The 19248-nt window shown below is 57.2% G+C and overlaps 2 long non-coding RNA genes across 4 annotated transcripts; both read left to right on the top strand.

The window, feature by feature from the left end:
• Window positions 1–687: 687 nt before the first annotated feature.
• LOC139180629 (uncharacterized) lies at window positions 688–6775 on the top strand. 3 transcript variants are annotated; one of them, XR_011564863.1, is made up of 3 exons: window positions 688–1564; window positions 2099–4060; window positions 6231–6775. It is a non-coding gene; the product is annotated as an uncharacterized lncRNA (long non-coding RNA). The 3 variants fall into 3 exon arrangements; XR_011564864.1 differs by having other exon boundaries at window positions 2099–5982; XR_011564862.1 differs by having other exon boundaries at window positions 2099–6775.
• Window positions 6776–10423: 3648 nt separating this feature from the next.
• LOC139180630 (uncharacterized) lies at window positions 10424–18298 on the top strand. Its single transcript, XR_011564865.1, has 3 exons — window positions 10424–12562; window positions 13004–13077; window positions 13580–18298. It is a non-coding gene; the product is annotated as an uncharacterized lncRNA (long non-coding RNA).
• Window positions 18299–19248: the final 950 nt, after the last annotated feature.

The raw sequence follows: 19248 nt of genomic DNA, 5'->3' as shown, positions 1-19248 counted from the left end.
GTCGGAGTCCCTGGCTAAAGAGGAGACTCCGCCTCCGACCGCTGGTGTACTAAACTGCACTCCACTCTCCACGCTGTCCTTCTGAGAGTTTGTTTCCGGAGCGTTTAACTGTAACAACAGTTCAGACGTATTCAATGTCCGCAAGCAATCTCCACAGGCTGACACTGACTGTTTTCAGCTAGCCCTCGTCACAACCCGAGTCCTCAGCCACCGAGGCGCTGTCCCACTTAGGTCATTCTCTTCACCACGGGAGCTGCCCGCCCACCTCCCCGGGCCTCGGGCAAAAGCTGCACGAGGCCGGGTGGCTATCCCAAGGCCCATCCCAAGGCCGGGCGCCATCCGGGCGAGTGCGTTCTGCCAGGGCTGTCTGTCCTTCCCAGGGGTCGGTTCTGTGGGGAATAAGGTCGGGGTTACTCAACTGGAGAAGGAAAGTCTGACTGGCAAGCCCTCGGTCGTGTAACTTGCAGGACCCCAAAGAGCGGATCCCACGACCACGCGAGACAAGCAAGCCAAGAGGCAATGCGCAGACGCATACTCTGCGCCGCGCGTCGGGGCTCCCAGCGTGCCCCGGGAGGAGGGCCCGCAGGGAGCGCGCACGCGCGGAGGCGCACAGGGCGCCATGACGTCATCGGAGCGCGCCGGCGTTCGCTCCTCCCTCGGGGGGTCCGCCTCACTGGCCCCGCCCCGAGAGGCCCCGCCCCCTAGGCCCGCGGCTGCGGGGAGCGGGGGGGCCCTACCCAGCGAACCCCTCGCCCCTTCTCGCAAGCGCGCGTCTCCCCGGGCTGCGTAAGCTCAGTGGCACCCGGCGCGCGTGCACACACAGGAAGACCAAAGCGGCGTCGGTAGGAACTGACTTCGGGCCAGTCAGTCGTCTCTTTGGCCCATCTGCTGATAGACTGCGGGAGTGACTGACTTAGACACGACGACGGACTGTCTCCAGCCTGCAGACCCGGAGGAACACGGCCTACTTCCGACCGAGGGGCTGCCTTGGGGCCCGCGCTGGGGCGGGGCGCAGAGTGGGGGCGGGGCCTCGCGTCCGCCGGACCAGGCGGGGGGCGGGGCCTTGGGCGGGCCTCAGGCTGTGTCGGGGGCGGTACCTGAGGGGCCGGGTGAGTGTAGCCACGCCCCCCAGTAGGCTGGGCCTGATCCTCAGACCAGCAGGGCGGTGGTGGGTGGGCTTCTCAGGTCCGACCGGGTGAGGATGAAGCCTCGCTGGGCCCGGGCGGTCAGCGGGTCAGTTCTCTGACTTAGAGCAAAGTCTGGATCTCAGGATTCTAAGAGCACTGACAACTGGAGCTGGAGAGTAAGACATAGAGACAGTGGTTTTGAAAGAAAGAGGCAATTTTGTAAATTAAAAAAAAATCTGTAATCTATGGGTGTAATTTATTCATCTAATATAGGCAATGAATGGTAATAATTCAGTGTCTCACCTAAATGTATTCCTTGACTCCTGCGTGCCTAAGTGTGTTGTAGGTGCTGAGGATTCAACATTGAGCAGAGCAGACAGCAATTCCTGCTGGAGGGCACGGCCAGGCTCAGAAGGGTGACCTGCAGACTGGAGCTGGTGAGGAGCGTGGCCAGTTGTCTGCAGACTGAATGAAAGAAGTGGTCCAGCTGAAGGAGATAAAATTGAGAGCTGAGTAAAACTCCTGAGGAGGGAAAGGAAGGTCTACAAGGACTTTCCCCCGCATTCCTCACCTGTGCTTGTCGATTTTGAGATACCCCACAAAGCTGAGTACAGCAGGTTACCACCATACGTGCAGTGGACCCCTCCCAGAGTGTGCTGGCCACAGTGGGGGCCTGTGGAATTCACTGGGAATTATGTCATTGTCATTATTTTTTGACTTACCTGATTCACCTGGTTGAGTCCTTATCTTTCTTTCTTTCTTGACCATGTGGCTTGTGGGATCTTAGTTCCCTGACCTGGGATTGAAACCAGGCCCTCTTCAGTCCTAGCATTTTGAACTTCTAAATGGGGTCACTTTTTTTTCCCTCCCTGGAGAGCACCTTCTGGTATTTCATTTGGTGTGGGCTTCCTGGTGATGGATTCTGCCAGTTTTTGTTTCTCTGAAGACTTCTTTTGTTCTTTATTTTTCAGGGACGCTCTCACTGGGTGTGGAAGTATAGGCTGGCGTTTGTTTCTGCTGGCATTCTGAGCGGAGCAGGCAACGGCACCCCACTCCAGTACTCTTGCCTGGGAAAGCCCATGGATGGAGGAGCCTGGTAGGCTACAGTCCATGACGTCGCGAAGAGCCGGACACGACTGACGTGACTTAGCAGCAGCAGCAGCGTTCTGCGGATGTTACTCCACTGCCTTCCGTTTCCATGCCTTCTGTCTCTCTCACTGTCACTCCTTTGAAGGTGGCGCGCCTTCCTGGGTGCTTCAAGCTCTCTTCTCTATCCTCAGTCGTCAGGCTCACTGCACTGGGCCTGGGTGTGTTTTCCCTGTGTTTACCCTTCTCGGTGCTCGCTGTGCGTCTAGCAGCTGAAGCTTGACATCTCTTGTCAGTTGGGGAAAGTCTCAGCCCTTGTTTCTCACGTATTTTGGACGCTTCGCTCTCTTTCTGCTCTTCGTCTAGACCTCAGTTAGAGATATTCCTGACCTTCCCCCCTGGACCCCAGGGTCTGCTTTGCTTTGTCTTAGCTTGTGTGCCCCTCACTCTCTGCCTCAGCCTGCGTGGGCTCCTCCGACCTGCCCTCTCTTTACCTGTAGGTGTGCGTCACAGCTGTCCGCTGAGCTGAGTTTAGTTGTTCCGTGTATGTCCTTAGAATTTCCACTGGTTTGTTTTTGTCTCCAGGTCTCCTCCAGCCCAGATTTGTTCATCTTGTCTTTCTCTCCTTGAGTGCATTTAGTGTGTTTCTTTAAAGTCCTTGTCAAATAGCTCCGCTGTCTTCATCTCTGTTGGGTCAGTTTCTCTCACCTGTCCCTGTGAGTGCATCTTATTTCCTGATATACCTCTTTACTTTTGATTGAGTGTTGCACACTTTTATATTTAAGAACTTGGTGGTCCAGTGGTTAAGAATCCACTTTCCAGTGCCGGGAATATGGGTCCCATCCCTGGTCCAGGAACTAAGATTCCACATGCCACAGAGCAACTAAGCCCTCGTGCTGCACCTGCTGAGCCCGTGTGCCCTAGAACCTGTGTGCCAAGAGAAGCCCCTGCGTGCAGCTGGAGGAAGCTCACGTGCTGCGTGAGGACCCAGCGAGGCCGAGACCACGGAAGTGCGGTTGGCCTGCAAGGCCATGTTAGCTTCCGGTGCGGCACAGCACTTCCGTTAAACACACGAGGGGAGGAGTTTAAGACAAATAAACGGAGAGTCATACATGTTCATTCACAGAAAGACTCGATGAAGTGAAGATCTCAGTTCTCCTTAAGTTGATTTACAAATTAATTAGAATTCCAGTGAAAATCCCAGCAAGACTTTTTGTAGATAGAGACATGCTGCTTCTAAAACTTACACAAGGAGATGCAAAGAACAAGAATAATTTAAACAGTTTTGAAAAAGAAGAATAAAGTGTGAGAATCACATTACCCAACTTAAAATTCAGGGTGGGTTTCCTTTAGAATTGACTGCTTTCATCGCCCTGCAGTCAGACTTCGCATGAGACGCAAACTCCATCAAAGCAAATATATGTGTCCTGATGTTAGTGGTGCTGTCTGGAGGAATGATTGTTTGGAAAGCAGTCTGGCAAAGCTGAAATGATATGTGACCTTTGACCTAGAACTTTCTCTCCTGGGAATCAGGCCATCCCACAGAAAGGAGGACACAGGGAGACTGTTTTAGCTTTGCCTGTGGTGGCAGAAACATGGGGTCATGCGGAGACTGTGCTGGACTCCCACTAGCACGGCCCCAGCCGTGTGTGAGGCTGACCCCAAGCTCCAGGCCCTGGGAGCACAGCAGAGAGGGCTCCAGGTGGGGAGAGGGGTGAAGAAGGAGGAGGGGGCAGAGCCATGTGGAGTGAAGAGCCAGGTGTGGACCAGCGACAGCCCGTGTGTGCGTAGGCCGAGCACGGCAGTTCACGGGATGCCACGCAGATGCAGGAGGTGTGTCAGCAGAGGTGAGACGCCGCTGCTTCACGGGCCTGCTTGGGGTCCTGCTGGGCACAGGTGGGAGAAGTCACGGTGTGGAGCTCCACACTGTGAACTCAAAATGGAAGGGAAAAGGTGGGTTTAGTTGCTGTTGTTTGCTTTTTTTTTTTTAAGCTGCACTGCGTGTGGCTTGTGAGATCTTAGTTCCCCAAGCAGGGATCGAACCCAGGCCACTGGCAATGGGTGCCAAGTCCTAACCACTGGGTTGCCAGGAGATTCCTAAGGTCGTGGCCTCAGCAAGATCACACCTAAAACGTATCCACAAATGCACACCTGTGGGTGGACACTTGTAATGGAATTAATGGAGACCGTGAGATCTGGGCTGCTGCAGGTGCTGGCCAGGGGTGCCCAGGGTCTCACTGGAGCAGGAGACACTGTGGCCCCTGGCTGTTAGGATGATGCGGGCAGGAGGGGTGATGGGGAACCTGGAGACCAGCCTGGTCCTCCTGACTGGTCAGCCCTCAGATGTGGTGCTCTCCAGTGTCGGTCAGAAGGGTTCTGCTCCAACCACAAGGGTCTTCGTTCTGCTCAGGGGCCCTGAAGGACTTTAAGAGAAGGGTCTTTAGTATAAAACCTTTATTTCCACAGTTAGTGTGTCTGGACACATATTAGTAGGTGGTTCCTAAAGGAAATCAATCCTGAATACACACTGGAAGGGCTGATGTTGACGCTGAAGCTGCAATACTTTTCCCGCCTGATGTGAAGAACTGCCTCATTGGAAAAGACCCTGAGGCTGGGAAAGATGGAGGGCAGGAGGAGAAGGGGACGACAGAGGATGAGATGGTTGGATGGCATCACAACTCAATGGACATGAATCTGAGCAAATTCCAGGAGATAGTGGAGGACAGGGAAGCCTGGCGTGCTGCAGTCCGTGGGGTTGCAAAGAGTCGGACACGACTGAGCAGCCGAACAACTAACGAAGGCAGAGGACCGAGGGGCACCTAGGGTCGTGGTTCCTGGGCACCCACAGGAGGGTGCCAGGCAGCTGAATGTCCACGAGAGGCAGTGCGGGACGCCCTGTGGATGGGCGCGGGGCTGGCCACCAGCACGAGGGCAGCCTGGAGGCCGCCTGGTGACTGAGTCTCAGGAGCCGGTGGAGCCTGGAGAGGAGCCCTTGGTCCCCAGCGCCGTCCCCCAGCAGCAGGCAGACACTCTGTCCAGGACGGGCTGCTGGGGACCGGCTCTGCTCCCAGACCTCGGGCCGGGGGCCGAGCGGAGGCAGCTCTTGTGCCGCAATACAGGACCTGCCAGCCCCCGTTTCCCCAAAGGCCTGTGTTCAAAGACACCGCTTTCCTCAAGGAGGCTATAGATAGAAAGCTTGTCTGCAGCTCCTAGCTCAGCCTGACCCATTTCTGCCTCAGAACTGCTGGCGTCAGTGTCGGGTCTCTGCTGGGCCCTGTAGATGCGGAGCTTGGGAGGAGACACTTTTCCTTCTGTTCTGCAGTTTGAGGAAATGACCAGCACTGAGGGACAAGGAGTCCGTGTGCCCAGGATTCCCTCCGAAGCAGGACACTCGGGCAGCTCTTTGCCAGGACTCGGCTTACAGTGGTCTAGGGTGCAGTCTTGTATTCCTCAGGTTGCATTAGCTCTTGTCGCCATGATTCTGTGTCATCGGGGGACTTAGAAGCAGGTGGGAGAAAAGTTGTGAGGAGGAAAGATGCATGGCCGGAAGGCGTGTCACATGCAGGCAGGTGACTGTTGACACGGGAGGGCCCACGACCTGGGCCTGTGAGGACACGGCCCCATGCCAGGGGCGGCTGTGAGCATCTGGTCCTCGCAGCAGAGAAATCGCACACACGGTGCAAGGTGGGGGACTGGCCTTGGCAGGCCACCCGGTTCTCCGGAGAGAATCCCTAATGGGTCATGGCCATCACCCCCTTGCTGCCAACAGGTCAGTGGAGGGGCGGGACCACCCCTGCACCTCGTCCCCACGTAGGGCTGTTGGGAAGGGGGCTGCCGTGACTTGTGTTTTCATTTCTCTGGGGTGCTCGTCCAGGTGTGCGATCGCAGGGTCTGGTCCTGTCGGTGAGGAGCCGCCAGGGCGCCGGGAGGGAGGGGCCGGTGCCTGAGGCGAGGCCCCACGCTCTCAGCCGCTGCAGCACGTCTCTTCTGGCCCTGAGCTGCCCTCACTCTCGGCAGGTGGCGTGGGGCGTCTTCTCTCTAGCTTCCTCGCCCGCTGTGCCAACCACAGTCAGCAGAGACCAACAGTGAGGACAGGCTGCCCAGCGGCGGTGAGGAGCTCAGCCGGGTCTGGGGAGCAGCTTATGCTTCAGCCTGCTGGCCACTCCGTCTCTCCACTCAGTGAAGAGACTGCAGCCTCCATCCCCTGGCTCCTAGGGGGCTGTCCCTGCCCTGGGGTCCCTGAGCTTCCTGCTCGCTGGTAGACACGCTCATGGGCTCCAGGCCTTTGGAAGGACCAGCTCCCAGGCCTCCTGTGACCTCCTTCGTCCTCCTCTCTCACTCAGAGGCTCTGCCCCATTCTGCCACCAGCCTCCTGTCGCCCCAGCCGCCCACCATTTCCAGGGTCTCCAGTGACTCTTTTAAATCACAGGAAGGCTCGCATTTCTGCTGAAACACGTGGTTGCCACCTCCTGCGCCTGTTAGCGTCACCATGTTGAAGTACTTCTAATCTCTTTATGATGTCTTCTTAGAACCATGAACTATTAGAGCTGTTTCCAAATGTATGAGGTTGCTTTTTGTTTGTTTGTTAACGATCAGCAAGAACTTAGTGAGGCCCCGTGTACGAGTCAGTGCTTTCTGGGCTCCGGACACACCAAGCAGAGCCCTCCCCGGGCACTGTGCATTTTCGCTACACGTGTATTTTTGAAATGTCCTGAAGTTTTTGTTGTTTTTTCCTCAGACATCAGATCACACAGGCACACACACATTTTCATAACCCTTTCTTACAATCACAGGCCCATGAAGCATGTGCCTCGCAACCAAACAGGTTTGTTTCACAGCTCGGCAGGACCAGCTCCTCCAGGAAGCCCTCAGGGTTTCTTCAGACCATACACAGGGCTGGATGAGGGTGCCACCCACCCCTGCCCCTTATCAGGGAAGGATTCATGGGGGCAGTGCCCCCCTCTGCCCAGTCCATCTGCTTCCTAGGATGGGTGGGCCGGGAGCTGAAACACCTGGGAGAACCACCTCCTGAGCCTTCCCTGCCTGAAGCTGGGAGAGCAGCGGGTGTCTGCACAGAGCCTTCACCCCCAGCCCTGGCAGGGCTCCACGGGCTTCCCCTAGGAGGAGCTGCTGCCCCTTGGTCCCTGGCTGGCCTGGCCAGCAAGCCACAGGCCTCTCCTGGCTTCCGAGGGCTCGAGCCGAGCCTGGAGCCCGGCAGGGGTTTTTGCTGCAGGTCCGAGTGGCCGGCCTCTGTGCCCATGTGCAGGATGATGCAGGGTGCAGCTGCATCCAGGTGCCCCCTGGGTCAAGGCTGCCCCTGGGCCCCTGAAGCACCAGCATTCACGCATCGGGCCGAATCACGGGCCCTGACTCCGCCCCACCTCGGACCTCCTGCTGCCAGGGACAGAAGCCCGTCCACACTCCTCACACATGCCCGGCCCCTGCGGCCCCTGAGGGGTCAGGCCATGATGGGCTTCTGGCTCCCGACTTAGTGGCAGAAACTGTTCCTCATGAAACCTCGGGCAGCACTTCCTGAGTTCTGCCCTCCCCCTCGTGTGCGGTCAGTCCTGGGGCCCTTGCACATACGCTCAAGAGGCACGGGCAGCCCCTGGTTCCATGCATCCCCTCGGTCAAGCCCGTCAGCCGTGCATCGAGGCTTCTGTGAACTGGTTCATTTCCGTAGGACACGTTGGTTATGACACGCGGGACAGCAGGGCGCCTTGTCCTTCTGTTTCCGTGGGTTTGAGTTTGTTGAGGTTGTGAGAGGAACACAGTTGGGTCACCTCCTTTCCTGGGGCCCCATCTCCATGTGGCGTGTCCCCAGCGTCCCGGCCAGCATGCCCTCCCCGACCCCTACTGTGTGCGTGTTGATCAAAACTGCTCTTATTTTTTTGTTTAATTTGTCCCTCAATCTTTATTTTCTTAATTGAAAAGTTTTAATTTATTTGGTCTTCGCTGCTGCACGCAGGCTCTCCAGCAGCACTGAGCGGCTTCGCTGGCTGCACAGCCTCTCATCGCCGCAGGTCTGCTTGCGGAGCCCGGCTCCGGGGCCAGCGAGCTCCGCGGTTGTGACGCGCGGCCTAACTGCCCCGCAGCTCGCCTCGTGGACTTCAGGAAACCGGGAATCAGGACCATGTTCCCAAGTGTTTGCCGGTGCCCAGTGTGGAGAAAACTGGAGCCGGGAGTGGGGGCAGGCCGGTAAGGCAGGCTGCCTTCCTGCATCTGGCGAGGAGGCTCGGACACCCGGGGAGATGCGGTGGATGGGGCGGCCTGTGGCCAGGGTGTGCCAGGCCAGGGCCGCTGCTGTGCTGGGGCTGGGCTGAGGCTCATGGACAGAAGCAGGAGGCAGGCGGGGCCCAGCTGAGCAGGATGCTGCCTGCGGGTGAGGCCCTGAGTGTCGCTGCCCAGCCGGTTCCTGTGGGTCAGGGGCCGTGCAGAGCGAGGCTGTGGATGCAGTGCTGGCTGAGCTCACAGTCAACCCCTGTGCCCTCCCGCTCCCCTTCCAGCGGGGCCCCACCTGACACCCAACCTGGGGGCAGAAGTGACAGCAAGCGCTGAGCTCACTCCCCAGGCCCCCTGCCCCAGTCCTGGCCCTGGGCCTGGTCAGCAGCCCCGGGCACAGAGGGTCCACTCTGGCCCTCCTGGCTCAGGCCCTTCCCACTGGGAGGGCCCCGCCCATGAGGACAGAGAGAAGGAGTGAGCGGCAGGAAGGCCTGCTGACACCTGCCCTTCTGGGGCAGTCCTGGAGCCCGCACCACCCTCTGTACCCCCAGCCCCCCCTGGGCGGAAGGTGCACAGAAACTGGGGAGCACCCACGTGGCACCAGAATAGTTGGGGAAACCCTGCACAAGTGTTGGAGGGAGTAGCCACAGCAGCTGCAAGTCACAGATAAAGCTTACTCTAACGCTACTGTAACTAAGAAAAGTGTTTCTAAATCACAAAAACCCTCCATGCTGCTTACAACAGATTCAACCACACGAGAATCAAGTATTTGCTTGGGGAGGAAAACCCAAATCAAACTTAGAAGAAGATATGAAACTGTGGGAAGATATTTCCAGTTCTAATGTCCTTAATGGGTGAGGAGTTCCTACGGATCAATTTCTTAGAGGGCAAAAGGATGGGAAATGACACGAACAGGTAGTTCACAATAAAAAGGGGGCTGATAGAATACGCTTGTTCATCTCACTAAGAGACGCGCAGATTGAGCAGAGCAGAGTCACCGTGCACTTCTCACCACAAGGGAAGGTCTGCGGGTCAAGGAACCATGGAGGGTTCTGGCCGGGGGTCTCTGGGTACCACAAACACGCTGCTGAAGCTCAGAGCACAGAGGAGGCAGACCGCATCCTCCGAGGCGGGAGGAGTAAGTGCTTGGAGCCCCCGTGCCCCCATATGCATCGTCACACCAGAACAGGGGTGCCTGTCACTAAGGAGCCCTAGCGATCATGACGGACCCACTGAATGCACATGACACAGCCTTTAACAAAGACAGCCTGGGAGGGTATGAGGAAGATTTTGGAGACCGCTAAGTGGAAAGGGCACCCAGTGATGCTGTGAGACGCAGTGGCCATACTCGGTAACCGTGGCGCACCAGCTCGAGGTCAGAAAGGTGAGGACCATCGCCGCCCTCGAGCCTTGTGGCCACGCTGGGGCAGAGGCCACGGGAGGTAACTTCACGCCCCTAGGCTCCAGCCGACACTGACCCCTAGCGCCAACCATGGGCCAGGCGCATCCAGCCCCCTCAGCAGTCCATGGGGGGAGGGCTGCTGCCAGAGGTGCCCATGTCCTTGAAAGGAGCCCAAGGTCAGAGCTTAGACTCCTGGCCCAGAGGAGGCAGGAGAGAGGATGCTGGAGGGAGAGGAGGCAGGCGGGCAGTTGGAGCCGGAGGGGGTGGATACCGCAGGAAGAGGGGTGTGGGGTGATGCGGGATGACGGAGTAGGGGGCAGCAGGAAGTAGGAGCGCTGGGGGGAGGAGGGAGTGGGGAGGACGGAGTGAGCCTGAGGAGGATGGACGGTGCTCTGGATCAGGAAATGGGGAGAAGGCAGGAGAAAGGGAGGGGGTGAGGGGCTGGCGGGGGCAGTGTCGCAGCTGCGGGAGGAAGAAGGATGGGGGGAAGGGGGTGAAGGGCAAAGGGCGGAGGAATTGGGAGGTGGAGGCGTGTGGCAAGCAGAGCGTCAGCCGCTCCGGGGCCCCGCGCTCGTGTCCGGGACCCTCCCGTGTCTCTCCTCCTGCCCCAGGTCAGGGGCACAGGCCGCACGAGTATGTCTGCCCTGGGGGCCGAGGTGGGCATGCAGGGCCTCAGCCCTCGACCCTTGCAGGGCCCTGTTCCTGGTCCTCTCCATGAGTCTCACACACCAAGCCGTTTCCCAACAGGCCGGGCCTCCAACGCGTCTCCAGGCACGAGTGGACCCTTGGTGTGAATGGGACGATACAGCCCTTTCCCTGTGCTGTGTTCAGAACTGTGGACGAGAGACCCTCAGCCATGCAGGCCCCTGAAGTCGCGCGTGTCCATCCCCAGACCAGTGCCCTTGGGGTTGGCCAGTGTGTCCCCTGGGCAGATCACCAGCAAGAACCGGCTGCAAGGTGAGTCGAATGGAGGAGTGAGTGCCTCGTGCTAGAGCCCCCTGGTCCCCCGTCCCCGCTCTGCCTCCGTGGAAATCTGGCTCAGAGAGCTTTCCTTCAGCTCTCACAGCGCCAAACACAGGTGTTAAAGTATCCCATTCCGTGGCTTTAGCGTATTCGTGGAGTTATGCAGCCATCACCACTGCGTCCACGTTTCACTACCTCCTCAAAGAGTCCCTCATTCACCAGATTTGCCCCTCGACCCTCCCCCAGCCCTGGACACCACTAACCCAGTTTCTGTCTGTGGATCCGGCGACGCGGGACGTTTTGGGTCAGTGGGCTCACAGAGTCTGTGGTCTCTTGCGTCCGATTTCCTCCACTGAGCAGCGTGGACACCCATGGTGTAGCCCGGATCAGCGTTTCCTGCCCGCAGTCCGGAAGGGCTGCCGTCTCTCCCCAGGCTCGCGTTGCTGGGAGGAGCCATTCCGTGTGATCTGGGTTTGCGTGTGTCCTTGGCCTTGTCCTCTAGAGCTGGGCAGATTTTGGAGAAAAGTCTGTCCACATCCTCTGTCAATTTTCTAACTGAGCTGCTACTTTTTACTGTTGAGTTGCTAAGTCACTTCAGTCGTGTCCGACTGTGTGTGACCCCATAGACAGCAGCCCACCAGGCTCTGCTGTCCCTGGGATTCTCCAGGCAAGAACACTTGTCATATATTCTGTATATATACTTATATATATGTATTCTGTATACTTGGAGAAGGCAATGGCACCCCACTCCAGTACTCTTGCCTGGAAAGTCCCATGGATGGAGGAGCCTGGAAGGCTGCAGTCCATGGGGTCGCTGAAGGTCAGACATGACTGTGCGACTTCACTTTCACTTTTCACTTTCATGCACTGGAGAAGGAAATGGCAACCCACTCCAGTGTTCTTGCCTGGAGAGTCCCAGGGACGGGGGCGCCTGGTGGGCTGCCGTCTATGGGGTCGCACAGAGTCGGACACGACTGAAGCGACTTAGCATAGCATTCTGTATACTAGGCCCCTTGTCAGATAGGCGATTCACAAATATTTTTTATTAATTGTGTATGTTGTCTTTTCATTTTCTTGATGGGGTCATTTGGAGCACAGCTTTTCATTTTGATAAAGTCTACTTTATCGATTTTTTTCTGTTGCTCATGCTTTTTTTCCCTTGGTCACGCTGTGCAGCACGTGGGATCTTAGTTCCCCGACCAGGGATGGAACCTGTGCCCCCTTCAGGGGAAGCGTGCAGTCCTAACCTCGGGGCCACAGGGAAGTGCCCTGTCACTCAGGCATCCGCTTAAGCAGGGCGTGCTCCCAGAAGCCTCAGGAGTCCCTGCCCAGCTCGAGTCTGACCTCTGCTTTCCTCACACTCAGAGCCAGGCGCATGGTGCTCCTGCTGGGCCTTCTGGCTCCCTTCCGGTTCCTCATCATCTCACTGTAACAGAATCTCCCAGGCGGCTGGGAGGGGAGTTGGGAAGTGGAAGTGTTAGGAGTGTGCGTGCAAGCTATGACGCGCCAACCTGGGGTGCCACCCACCCGGGCGGAGTGCTCATCTCCCCTGCTGATCAGACAGACCAGAGCACTTAAAACAGGGAGCCAGCTTCACTCTTGTTCTCCGAGGCTCTTTGGTGCCCTGGGGTGTCTGGGTTTTTTGTCTTGCAGTATTGGACAATGGAGAAGCTGGAGACCCTGCTGGCCCTGGAATGATCAGAAATAACAGCCAAATGTGAGCAAGTGAGGCCTGGCAGAGGTCAAAGCCCAGGACAGGCAGGTGAGTCCTGGCGGGGATCTTAGGTGAATCAGGTGAGGCTTGAACATGTCTCTTCAGAGTCAGGGACCCAGTCAGAGCAGGTGCACCCCTGGGCAGAAATCACAGCAGCCGAGACGAGGATCACAGCCCCCAGGAGAAGGGACGTCCCAGCGGGGATCAGAGCCGAGGAGCAGCAGGGGCGCCCAGGCGGGGCCGTCGGCAGCAGGAGCAGCTGTGCTCCAGGCAGGGCTCACAGCCAGACTGAACAGGCAGGTCCGGGTGGACACCCTCATCAGGAGGCACGGGGGATGGCCCAGGTAGGGGCACCAGCACGTGGGACCAGGTGGCCCAGGCAGGGTCCTAGCTGGGTGTGCAGGCAGGTCTGTGCTGGGCCCCTGGGACGCAGGGCAGGGGAGGCCTCCTGCCCCACGACATCTTCACCCCGGCCCCTCTGGGTTTCAGGGCCAGCCAGGGGCTCCAGTGGAACCCAGGAAAGATGCTGACCTCTCGCTGCACGAAGTCACCACACTTCTGCTGTGAGTCATCAGGATGCCCCTCCTTCCCATCTGGGGTGCATTTCCAGGTGCTCAAAGACCTCTCTGGAGGAGAGACCCCTTGGTCTGGGGGTGGAAGAGCAGGCCAGGCCCCAGAGCAGGAGGAGAAAGAGGTGTGCGTGTGCAGGGACGGAGCTCCCAAGGTGGGGCTGAGGGTGCTGGGCTCCTGGAGGAGGGTGGCCTGGACTGGGTGAGAGCCTGGGCAACGACTCACCTCAGGCTCTTGAGCCTGACCAGGCCTCCGCTCTCCTGGCAGGGCTGGCCAGCTTGGGGCAGAGTGGGTGATTGATAGGCACCAGCAGGAGGAGGGGCACCTCTTGGGCTGCTGTGGGGATGCAGCCCCGCCCGAGCCAGCACCCTCCTGGGGCCATTCCTCCTGTCCGGAGTCTCCTGGGCTGAGACCTGGGGGTCCGTGGGGGCAGGGCACTTCCCTGCACTCGGCCAGGCCCAGGTCCTCATCCTGTTTCTGTTGTCTTCTGGTCAGGAGGAGCTGCCCGGCTTCAGCACTCAGGACCTCAGTATCCATGGCTGCAGCGTCCACTCGGCGCAGGTGAGAACCCGTCCACGCTGCAGCGGCAGGAGGGCGAGAGCCCCCAGGCACGGCCGCAGTTCCTGCTGCCCCGGCCCCGGACCTGTGAGCATCCTCGGGCCGGGAGGGGTCCGCGCCTTTCCTGGCCCTGTCAAGCTCACCCTCCTCAGGGCCTCCCTAGGAAGCTGGGAGCTGGGCCAACACCACGCCCCATTTTCCAACAAAAGGCCCTGGAGATCGGGTGAGCCGACGAGTGAGTGAAGATGCTGAGGAACTGGAGTAGATACCAGGGCCGCAACGGAGCATCCTAACCTGAAGGGCACTGGCCTGGGCGCCTCACAAGGCTCTGGGAGAATCTGATACCAGGACCACAGCCAGCCCAGCCCGGGTCCCCGCAGGGCGAGAGTGCAGGGCCACGGCCCATCTTAGCTGAGGCAGAGCCTCTGCCTCCATCTCCTCCTGGGCGTCCCCCACGCGTGCTGGTCTCAGAGCAGGCTTCTCTCCCTAACACGCCAATGGGTCTGCGGAGGAACCTCCACTGGTGCCAGGGCAGGTGTGGTCTCTGCTGCTGGACCTGGAGCAGGTGAAGGTAGAGAACAGAGGGCAGGACCAGGCCTCTCCCCTCGTGTGGGGCAGCGCCCACAGGCCAGGCTGCCTCCAGGGCCCTTCACCCACCCCCCAGCACTCTCCTGGCACCTCCCAGGCCCACAGCCCCAGCCTGCCTGCCAGGAGGGCCCCGTACACCCCTGACCCGCTGCCCATTCTGCTTGGCCTGGTACAGACACTCAGTCCAGAGATGGACAGATGCCACCTGGGGTCAAACTAAGCCCTCCTGACAGTTGGGGGTGGGGGCGGCATGGACAGAGCCAGCCAGCAAGGGGCACAGGCCAGGGCGGGCATGGACAGAGCCACCCAGCAAGGGGCACAGGCCAGGGAAAAGAGCAAGGAGTCACCCAGAGAAACATGAAAGAGAAGTCACGGCCAAACCAGGTGAGCCACAGGCCTGGTATTTGAAAAGCTGAATCGGGACAAGAAACAGGTCTTCTCCTGTTGCCCAGTGAGGTACCTTCAGTTCCGTGCAGTCACTCAGTCCTGTCCGACTCTTTGCGACCCCATGGACCGCAGCATGCTAGGCTTCCCTGTCCTTCACTATCTCCCGGAGTTTGCTTAAACTGATGTCCATTGAGTTGGTGATGCCACCCAACCGTCTCATCCTCTGTCGTCCCCTTCTCCTCTGCCTTCAGTCTTTCCCAACATCAGGGTCTTCTCCAATGAGTCAGTTCTTCACATCAAGTGGCCAAAGTATTGGAGCTTCAGCATCAGTCCTTCCAGTGAATATTCAGGACTGATTTCCTTTAAGATTGACTGGTTGGATCTCCTTGCTGTCCGAGGCACTCTCAAGAGTCTTCTCCAACACCACAGTCAAAAGCATCAATCCTTCAGCACTCAGTTTTCTTTATAGTCCAACTCTTGCATCCATACATGACTACTGGAAAAAACATAGCTTCGACTAGATGGCTGTTTGTTGGCAAAGTAATGTCTCTGCTTTTTAATATGCTGTCTAGGCTGATCATACCTTTTCTTCCAAGGAGCAAGCATCTTTTAACTTCACGGCTATAGTCACCATCTGCAGTGATTTTGGAGCCCATGAAAATCAATTCTGTCACAGTTTCCACTGCTTCCCATCTATCTGCCATGAAATGATGGGACCAGATGCCATGATCTTAGTTTTCTGAATGTTGAGTTTTAAGCCAGCTTTCCCACTCTCCTCTTTCACTTTCATCAAGAGGCTCTTTAGTTCTTCTTCGCTTTCTGCCATAAGGGTGGTGTCATCTGCATATCTGAGGTTATTTATTTCTCCCAGACATCTTGAGTCCAGCTTGTGCTTCATCCAGTCCAGCATTTCGCATGACGTACTCTGCATATAAGTTAAATAAGCAAGGTGACAATATACAGCCTTGACGTACTCCTTTTCCTATTTGGAACGAGTCTGTTGTTCCATGTCCAGTTCTAACTGTTGCTTCTTGACCCACATAGAGATTTCTCAGGAGGCAAGTAAGGTGGTCTGGTATCACCATCTCTTTAAGAATTTTCCACAGTTTATTGTGATCCACACAAAGTCTTTAGCATAGTCAATGAAGCAGAAGTAGACATTTTTCTGAAATTCTCTTGCTTTTTCTATGATCCTACGGATGTTGGCATTTTGATCTCTGGTTCCTCTGCCTTTTCTAAATCCAGCTTGAGCATTTGGAAGTTCTCAGGTCACATACTGTTGAAGCCTAGTTTGGAGAATTTTGAGCATTACTTTGCTAGTGTGCGACATGAGTGCAATTGTCTGGTAGTTTGAGCAGCTTTGGCATCGCCCTTCTTTGGGACTGGAATGAAAACTGACCTTTTCCAGTCCTGTGGCCACTGCTGAGTTTTCCAAATCTGCTGGCATAGTGAGTGCAGCACTTTAACAACATCATCTATTAGAATTTGGAATAGCTCAGCTGGAATTCCATCACCTCCACTAGCTTTCTTGTAGTGATGCTTCCTAAGGCCCCCTTGACTTCACACTCCAGGATGTCTGGCTCTAGGTGACTGATCACACCATCATGGTTATCTGGGTCCTTAAGATCTTTGTACAGTTCTTCTGTGTATTCTTGCCACCTCTTCTTAATACCTTCTGCTTCTGTTAGGTCCATACTGTTTCTGTTCTTTATTGAGCCCATCTTTGCATGAAATGTTTCCTTGGTATCTCTAACTTTCTTGAAGAGATCTCTAGTCTTTTCCATTCTATTGCAAAATTCAGACTTAAATTGAAGAAAGTAGGGAAACCCACTAGACCATTCAGGTATGACCTAAATCCAATCCCTTACAATTATACAGTGGAAGTGACAAGTAGACTCAAAAGATTAGATCTGATAGAGTGCCTGAAGAACTATGGACGATTCCGAACTCCTGTTCATAAGACTGTACAGGAGGCCATAATCAAAACCATCCCCAAGAAGAAATCCAAAAAGGCAAAATATCTGTCTGAGGAGGCCTTACAAATAGCTTAGAAGAGAAGAGAAGAGAAGCCAAAGGCAAAGGAGAAAAGGACAGATATATCCATCTGAATGCAGAGTTCCAGAGATGAGCACAGAAAGATAAGAAAGCCTTCCTAAGTGAGGCCCCTACATGTGGTCGGTTCCCACCGCTCAGCCCCTCTCTCCACGAGGGTACCCCAGGTCACACGGGAAGGGGCCCTGTGCACCCAGACCGAGTAAGACCAGAGGGGTAACTGCAGCCGGAGGAGGGAGCCTAGGAGGCTAGTGAGGTGGCGGACACCCACTGGTCACTGTGGGGCCACAGCCAGCATCACGCTCCTGAAAGGGCCCCCAAACCAAGCAGGTATACGCAGAAATCAGGATAATATGCGGAGGTCAAGCGTTTTTCACTATATGAACAAAAGAAAGCTCTGAAACGGGAAATATGCGTGTCTGTTAGGCCCATGGGGAGCCCCAAAGATAAATTTTTGCATCCTAACCAGGGTCTGACAGGGAGATGTCAGGACCGTGGGGCTCCGCACGCCTCCTGGGCTGTTTTAGGTCAGGGTGATGGGAGCCTGAGCCCTCAGCAGCCATCCAGTCCTCGCGGACCCCGAGCTGGGTGCTTGCCAGAGGACGCAAGGAGAGGGAAATGATCAGAGGGGAAGGAAGCCAGCCGCACCGAGGCCCACCCGCCTGGCCCGGCCCAGCCCAGCCCAGCACCGCCCCTCCCTGCCCCGCCCCTCCTGTCCCTGTCCCCGAGCCATCCCAGCCCCGCCCCCAGTCCCCGCCTATCCCTTCCGGTCCCGTGTGACTCCTGCGGAGGGGTCAGAGAACAGAGGCGCAGCTCCCCAGGCGCGGTCATCCTAGAAGGCCCCCTTCGGGTGACGGAGGAGGGGTCCAACTGGCCTGGAAGGCGCCTCCGTAATGGGCAGGCGTCTGAGCTTTGGACGCGGGTGTCCCTGGTGACCCGCCTTGGCTTCAGAAAGAAGCCAGAGGTTTCTGCAGAAACAGCTCTTGTTCTGCTGTCACGCAGCGTCGGGCAGTGGGTCTGGGTTAGGTCTGATGCTGGCCGCGCCCACAGAGAAGCGTGGGCCGGACTCCACTCCCCAGACACAAAGCAGATGACGGACCATGAACCGCACTTTCTAAAACCGCATCATGATCTGGGTGCGCTACAGCATCAAGTGGGTCCCTGGGGCTGGGCAGCGAGGTGCCTCTCCCTCCTGGCAGTGCGGGGAGAGCGCCAAGGGGGCGAGGGTGGGCACGTGAGGAGCAGGGGCCGCGGCGCAGTGGGCGGGGGAGAGCGGGGCCAGGTGGGATGGCTCAGCAGGCCCCAGAGGGCCCCGCAGGCGGGACAGGCGCCAGGCATCAGAGACCAGACTGGACCCGTGCCCGGATGGACTGAATGCCAGGGGAAGGGGTCAAAATGATGCCCCTGATGTTAGTTATACATTTCTGCTTTTTCAGACAATTTCCATCATTTGTTATTTTTAAAGTGTGTGCATGTGCACGCTAAGTCACTTCAGTCGTGTCTGACTCTTCGTGACCCTGAGGACTGTAGCCCGCCAGGCTCCTCTGTCCATGGGCTTCTCCAGGCAAGAAGACTGGAGTGGGCTGCCACGCTCTCCTGCAGACCTTCCCAACCCAGGGATCAAACTGACGTCTCTTATGTCTCCTGCATTGGTAGGCAGGCTCTTTACTACTAGTGCCTTCCCTGGTGGCTCAGTAAAGAATTCACCTGTAATGCGGGAGACCCAGGTTTGATCCCTGGGTTGGGAAGATCCCCTGGAGGAGGGCATGGCAACCCACTCCAGTATTCTTGCCTGCAGAATCCCACAGACAGAGGAGCTAGTGGGCTGCAATCCATGGGGTCGCTGTCTTTCTTTTTTAAAGTGTGGCAACCTTCCCAAATTTCATCAGCCAGGTCCAACCCCAGCAACGCTGTCCTGACCCGTGTCCACATGCAGCACACATTTGACCAGCACCGGTGTTTTATAGTGAACCCAAAATGTCTAGCCTCACCCTGTCCATAGGCTCTCAGCGTGAGTTCTAAAAACAGGGATTCTTGGGAATTCCCTGGTGGTCCAATGGTTAGGCCTTGGCACCTTCTTGCAGAGCCAGGGCTCCACCCTCGGTCGGGGACTAAGATTCCTCAAGCCCCGTGATGCAGTCGAAACACCCAGGCATTCTTTCTTTATGCTTGGTCTTGATCCGGCTGCTACACCTGAAGCTTTGACCGTAATCCCCTAATGTCGGGTCTCCCAGCGCCTCACTGCTTTCGGAACAGCCTGTTCCAGTCTGGGTACATGGGTGTAGGGCTAAGACCCTGACAGCCGGGGAGGCCATGTGGCTGGCTGGGAGGGCAGGTTCTGCCATGACAGAAGCAGGGCACACGTGCACAGCCAAGACATCACGCTCACTCTGGACCAAGAGGTGCTTTCAGAGCTGGGACCCTGGAGAGAAGAGGGGTCTGGCCCAGGTGGCACTGCAGCAGCGAGGCAGGTGTGGAGCGGCCACCTGGCTCGTCTCACGATGAGGTGCTCTACGGAGGGGGGTCCTTGGCCCTGAAGCCAGGCGGCCCCACAACTGCCTTCGCCCGGAAAGAGTGGC

The sequence above is a fragment of the Bos indicus genome, chromosome 29 (assembly GCF_029378745.1).
Source record: "Bos indicus isolate NIAB-ARS_2022 breed Sahiwal x Tharparkar chromosome 29, NIAB-ARS_B.indTharparkar_mat_pri_1.0, whole genome shotgun sequence".
NCBI classification, from domain to species: Eukaryota; Metazoa; Chordata; class Mammalia; order Artiodactyla; family Bovidae; genus Bos; species Bos indicus.
This window is presented reverse-complemented; position numbering and strand designations above follow the sequence as displayed.